The sequence below is a fragment of the Scleropages formosus genome, chromosome 17 (genome assembly GCF_900964775.1).
Source record: "Scleropages formosus chromosome 17, fSclFor1.1, whole genome shotgun sequence".
NCBI lineage: Eukaryota > Metazoa > Chordata > Actinopteri > Osteoglossiformes > Osteoglossidae > Scleropages > Scleropages formosus.
The window spans coordinates 22,325,118-22,331,813 of NC_041822.1; the positions used below are offsets into that span (position 1 = coordinate 22,325,118).

Sequence of the window (6,696 nt, forward strand, 5' to 3'; positions counted from 1 at the left end):
ACGTGACAATTGCAAACAAGGAAGACAGATGCAAACCAAAGCTGCTTAGTCAGAATGAATGACTCCGAAATCGGTCCCCCACCGTCACCAGGGTCCGGATTAACCCTTGAACACATACCTTCTGAGACGGACAAAAGGCTGGGTTCCTGGGCAGATGTTAGGTACGTTCAAGCACTGTGTTGCCACAGCCGGCCTTTTCTTCTGTGTCCACTTGAAGTGCCCTCTGCCATGAGTTTGGTCATCGGGCTATCGGGTCATCTAAGGGGTTTATGGAGCAAATGTTTGTTAAGCCTTGCATTTCAATGAAACACATTAGTGAATGTTCTGTGCTTGGTGATGGGGGGTGATGGGTGGTGATGGGGGGATGGGTTGGGCGGTCCACTCTGTGCTTGAAACCCTCATTAAGACAACGTCTGTCAATGGAGGAGATCCTCATGCCTGAATAAGAGCTGCAATTTTGTCCTATAATAGACTGTAGTATTTCTGGCCCTTTTACTACATTTATCATAATTATCCTTTTGTTAATTGACACCTTTGTCCAGAGTGACTTACAGTATAGCATTGTATAATCAAGAAAGATGCACCCATTTATACAGGAGGGTATTTTTATTGTATCAGTTCAGATTAAGTGACTTGATCAAGGGTGCTACAGTGTGAGTGGGGATTCAAAGACAGAACCTTCAGTAGCTGTTGGTTGATGCTTGTCATGGACGAGACTGAAAGGTAAAGGGAAAGGTGGACCCAACTGTGGGAACTTTTATTAAGAACACCAAAAGGGCAAACCAGAATCGTAGTCATGGGACAGGGACGGGTCAGTCGAGGGGCAACGTTGTTCCCTGGACAAAACAGGAGCCAAGGTTGATTTAGAGAAGTCAAGGTCTGGAACCAAAGACGTGGAGCAAGGAGATCAGGAACAAAGAGGATCGAGAGGGACGGGGAAAGTATCCGTATGCTCTGTGGATGTGTAGTCAAAGCAGTGGTTCCGAGAAGGTTCCGCAACCCGATGAGTGGACGCCGTGCTTTTGTACCGTGCTGCTTTGATTCGGTGCAGGTGCCGTCGCTTGGGCTGATGGCGTGGGCATGACAACGCTGTGCTCGCTCATAAACTCCAGTGATGGGGTGCGAGTGCTGTCCTCCACCTTCCCCGCACTTTTGGGGTGTTCTGGTTCAGTGATAATTCTTCTTGAAAATTACTGGAACAGCAGTCTGAACAGTAGTGCTTTAATAACAGCTGGCTGTATAGTGGTTAGAGTTGCTGCCTTTGGATTCAAAGGCTGTAGGTTCAATTTACATTTATTCATTTAGCAGACGCTTTTCTCAACAGCAACGTACATCTCAGAGAAATACAGTTTGTGCATTACATTAGGGGAAAGGGAGACATAGTTGCAGACGTGTGATTCTTAAGTAAAATTAGTTTCTTTGCACTATACGCACCAATGTTCATCGCACGTGTAGGTGCATAAAACTCAGAATAGACTAATTCTGATCACCTTCCTACAGTTTTTTTTTTTGTTTTAAAAGGTAAACAAACATTTACAAACAATACAGGAGTAGCAGCTATGTGAAGGCTTATCTGCACATGATCATAAAGTTACGGTGCATAAACATTTACACCTTACATGAACTTAAGAGACGATGGGCGAAGTGAGTCTGGAAGAGGTGAGTTTTCAGATTCTTTTTAAATCTGGACAGAGTTTCAGCAGTTCTGAGTGAGAGGGGAAGGTCATTCCACCGCAACAGAGCCAGAACTGAGAACCTCCGTGCTTTACCTTTCGTGCGTGGGACCACCAAGCGGGCAGAAGTAGATGAGCAAAGCGGTCTGGTTGGGGTGTAGCGGTTGATCAAGTCTTCTCAATTCCCCACCTCCCACTGTAGTACCCTTGAGCAACGTATTAACCCTAATTCGCTCAAATAAAAAAAGATGACCCAGCTGTATAGATGAGTAAATAATTGTTATTTTGTAATAAATGTAACCGAAACATTGTAAGTTCCTTTGGAGAAAAGTGTCAGCTCAAGGTGTAAATAAATAACTTTCAAATGTTATTTTTGTTGGTGTTTGTCTGGTCAAAGCCGATTAACCTTTAACCTTTTGTGATTTTTTTTTTCCTCACAGGCACCACTAAGTTTATTATACTGTACTTGTTAAAGAGTGCTATACAGATGTTAAATGGAAGATTAATTCATTATTATTAATAGTCAATGAAATACCACCTTCCGGCCAAGGAGCCTAACTTCAGGTTTGTAAAGTAAGTGACCTGCAATCCTCTACAGATGGTTGTGCCATCAATTCCAACTCAAAGTGCCCAGTCTCATGATTCCAAGGTGAGGGAGGAGGGGCAAAGAGAAGTGGTTTGCTGTTGCGCGGGGGTTGCATCAACATGGAGAAACATACTAAGTTAAAACACCCAGAGCTGGACTCGAACCCCACACAGCTATGAAATACTGGTTTAACCCACTGTCTAACCACATCACCTGTCCTTCTATACAGGGGAAACTGGGTAATTTTTGCTGCAGCAATTCACGTAAAGTACTGTATTGAGCAAAGTGGACCATTCATTGGAGTAGCATTGCCTCCAACCACCTCTCCACCTGCTGAGCCAAAAGGGTCCTACTCCAGGTGAGGTTTGAACTCACAACCTTGGCATTGCTCTATTGAGTACTGCTATATAAGTACCACACGCTAACCCATTGCGCCACTGGAGCCTAGGGAATAATTTGTTACTTCTTTGTTGTGGTTTCTTGTAATCGAGGTTCAGAGAGTTCATTTTGTCCTCAACCACATACACTTACTGGCCACTTTTTTAGTTATACCTATATGTTCGCTCATATAAGAGCTCCAGCTGTGCCGCCGTGCCGCTGTAGCCGATGAAACCCTTGAGAAAGGATCCTTTCTTAGCATTGTCCCCAGAATGAACGATGCAACTGTACAAAGGTATAACAGTTATTATATATCTTTGGGGAAAAGTGTCTGCTGATTGAAAGAGTCTGACTGTAATATCTAGTTGCTCATCTGCATCTTTCACAGAAGGGGTTCAACTCAGTTGCTTTCCAGTTATTTCACTTATTTTCTCTTCATAACTTACCTGCTAAGGCATCCAGTGCTCCGCCTCGAATCCTGTTTATATATAATACATACATTTTCATTTCATTCAGATTTTGAAAATTTATTTCCTTTGGATCTGCAGGCAGTCAGGATGGAGGCACAAGAGGCCATTGGAGTCCCAGACAAAGGGAAACAAACAGGAGCAAATGAGCCATGGAGAAGGAGAATGAAAGAAACCCACCCCGGACCCCCCTGACATGTGGAATCTGTCATGTAGAGCTGAGATGAAGCGGTGCAGGACGGCGGTGAAGCTCATTAACATCACGCCAGCGCCGGCGCTCACACACCTCGCTGCCCAGACGAAACACTCGCCATGCAAATGTTTGTCACTCTGACAGCGTGTCTCAATTAAGGATCCACGCCAGTGTCCACCGGCCTTCCTATCTGGGCGACCGCCTCGCCGACGGACGCCTGCGACCCCCGCGCGCTCGCACGCCTTCCTTAAGGACAGGAAATGAGTGTGACAAAAAGAACAAAGGAGAAACGTTTTTATTTATTTTTTTTTAAAGAACGTGGTGGCAGAAGGATTCCTTGAAGCACAAGAGCGGCACCCAGCTACGCAAAGCAAGGGCCCAGGAACGCACAAGGCTGCCGTGGCGCAAAAGCAACAGCGGTCACCATGGTAGCAGCGGCGGTAAACAAGAAGCGACAACGTGCGTCAGTTCCAGCTCGGAAGAGAACGGAAACTCAGCCGGGACACTCGGTGAGCTTAGCGCCAGAGCGGTGGGCTCCACATCCCCCACCCCAAGGGAGGGAAGACGCCCACCCAGCTCTGCCCGCTGAAGCCTGTGAGAGCTGACAGGTGGGTTGACGGAGCCGCCTGGACGAGGGTGCTTAATTAATCTCAGGACACTGTGGGTGGGTTCGGGCTGAATTGGAACGGGACACGGAGGACAGCGCATGTGACATCCGGCGGGTGGACATCCGGGAGGTGGGGGGGCTCCGCCGGGAGTGCAGTCACACTCTGCTCTCCGGGACGAGGCTCCCGTGGGCGGGACGGGACAGGCTTCTGCTATAATGAGTCGTCAACGTCTGGCTGTGGGCTGTTGCGGTTCCGAGGGCTTGGGCACGGTTCTGGAACACCCCCCGCCACCACCACATCCCCTCTCTGAGCCGAACGCACACACAGACGCACGCATGCAGTTGTCGCCGGAATGAAGTTCTCACCTGTCAGCATTGCCTTCCGGAGGCTCACTGCCAGACCCCCACCCCCGGCACATCCCCGCAGAGGTGCGGCAGGAGGGAAGCTGAGCACGCGGCAGGAAACTCCATCGCCAGCTCGCACCCGAACCCCCCTGGGCCGTTCTCCCACCCTGCTGGCAGCATGACAGTCTCCCGTGGAGCAGCACTGCGTGCAATGTCGATTCCGTGACAGCATCATGCCACCCTCAGACATCCAGCCCCCTCCTGTCCCATTGTGCACTGGAACCGCAGGCACATGTCCTCCATGTTGCGGCCTGATGCCGTGAACCTTTGGCTGCACCTCTTCAAAGTTGGGTGCCATTGAAAAGCCTGGGTGGGATGTAGAGGAGATCAACTCAACCCATGCTGGAAGGTGTTGGAGACCTGCACGGACAGAGAGGTGGCGCACTGGGCCGACCCACGATCGGCTCATCGCGGTGACACCTTCGAAAAATCGACCCATTTCTCATATAACGGGGTCCCACACAACAGAAATCCGCTGGAACAGATGAAATACAGGTGGTCCTCCACTTATGACGGGGCTCCATTCCAACGACTTTGTCATAATTTGACTTTGTCGTAACTCTCAAATCCCATTATAATGTATTACATAAACAATAAGGATAAATAAACAATTAACGCTTGAATGCCAGTTCTATAAAAGTGTTCTGTTATATTTTTTCACTAATTTAACGCATTATATTAAATTAATACAAGTATAGAATAATTGCTGCACCTCCCCAATAAATTCACAAGAAATTCTGCAGAACTCCTGGTCCAGGCCATGGTAATATACCACCTGGACGACTGCAACACTTTCTTATAATAATAATAATAATAATAATAATAGTAATAATTCAACCCCCTTACAGCAGGAATTTGCCTAATGGGTATTTCATGTAATCCCATTAGGTGAGGGGCAGGTGTACTTTATTCGGACATCCTCTGGATACCCTGTTGCCACAGTAGATGCAACTATTGTACTTTCTTGCAATCATCCTGCAAGCTGCTTTGGACCAAAGTGTCTTCTAAATGAATGAACGTGGAGGTCAATGTGCGGAGTAGAGTGCCGATGTGCTTCGTTGGGGTCCGACAGCCTTTTCATCTATTCTGCTTCAAGCAGATTTTTTGTTTTTGAGCTTCTGTGTGTTTCTTCTATCTCCACGTAGAGGCCTGACACAGAGCTGGCTTCCCATGAGCCCAAAAGATGGGCGTCTTGCTACCACCAGGCCCAGCAAGGTAAAAACTCCAAGTATCATTTATTAATAGCTGATTGAATCAATAAATTAATCATAAGTTCATAAAGGCACAGATCACTACTATGTTTAAACGAACAGAAAAATCTGCAAAATGTCTGTTAGAAAATAGAATTGCTTTTGAATAAACAAAGTACGTCTATTACTGAGCAAAGGTTGTGTTTCATCTACAGTATTTCCAAGACAAGAATATGTTCATATAAAAAGAAAGAGCACTTCTGAAACGAGTTCACACATCTGAAGTGCCGCCAGTGAAGTGCAGTCCTTTAAAATCAATCATGCGTTGATACGATTCCATTTAATTTTATTTTTAACTGTCAGAACTATCTGAAACATCTGAAATAAAGAAATTTCAGGAAGACGGCTCGCATCAAATTATCTGAAACATGTCACACCTTGCTGTTCACCATTTGTGGCAGAATTCTGAAATTAATGATGTATTTTTTGCACCATTATTCTTGCTTTAAGAGCTGGTTTACAGTATATGATGATATCTATTTAATAATTAGGATCTACTAAAATGTAAGTTCTGTAAAAGACAGGGTAGGCTTTTAGTCGGCAGGAACTGTAGTTTAGCATCTGACAAACCCGCTCAATAATCTGCTGTCCTGCCAACACAATTTATGTGACTTATAGACTCTGACAGCTTCTTCTGTGTAAAGCTGGATATTTATCAATAAATATCAATATTTTTTGTCATATTCCAGTATTTGAACCTGTGTGATGTGCTATTTTCAGGCTGTGGGGAGAGCGGCGGGGGAGCTCTGTAGATTCTGAGACTGAAGGAGACCACCAGGGGCCTGCTGGTACACTACTGTTTGGGCTCAGCAGCCCCAGTAGGTGTTTCTTTTAAATAGTCTCCCTTCGGCCCAACAGGGGACTTAAACCACATCTCAGGGCTGGTCTGGTTGTCACGACAATACACGCCTATAGGAATGGGTGGAGTGGTCTAACTCCTTGTGACACATACCAGACGGGCAGCCCCCCCCTCCAATTCCCCAACTTCATGAACCCTGTTGACCTTCCAGCTGAGACTTGGGGTTTTTGTGCATCCGCTTCGCTCAACGATACTCACTTGCCCTTTCACTGGAGTAAGACAGCATTCATGGTTAGGGATGTAGTTATGGTTATAATAGTTATATAAAAGTATCTCAA

The 6,696-nt window shown here is 46.2% G+C and overlaps 1 non-coding gene across 1 annotated transcript; it reads right to left on the reverse strand.

The window, feature by feature from the left end:
* Positions 1–2,609: 2,609 nt before the first annotated feature.
* On the reverse strand, positions 2,610–2,703 carry trnai-uau (transfer RNA isoleucine (anticodon UAU)). Its single transcript has 2 exons — positions 2,666–2,703; positions 2,610–2,645 (listed from the first exon to the last, which is right to left on the reverse strand). It is a non-coding gene; the product is annotated as a tRNA-Ile (tRNA).
* Positions 2,704–6,696: the final 3,993 nt, after the last annotated feature.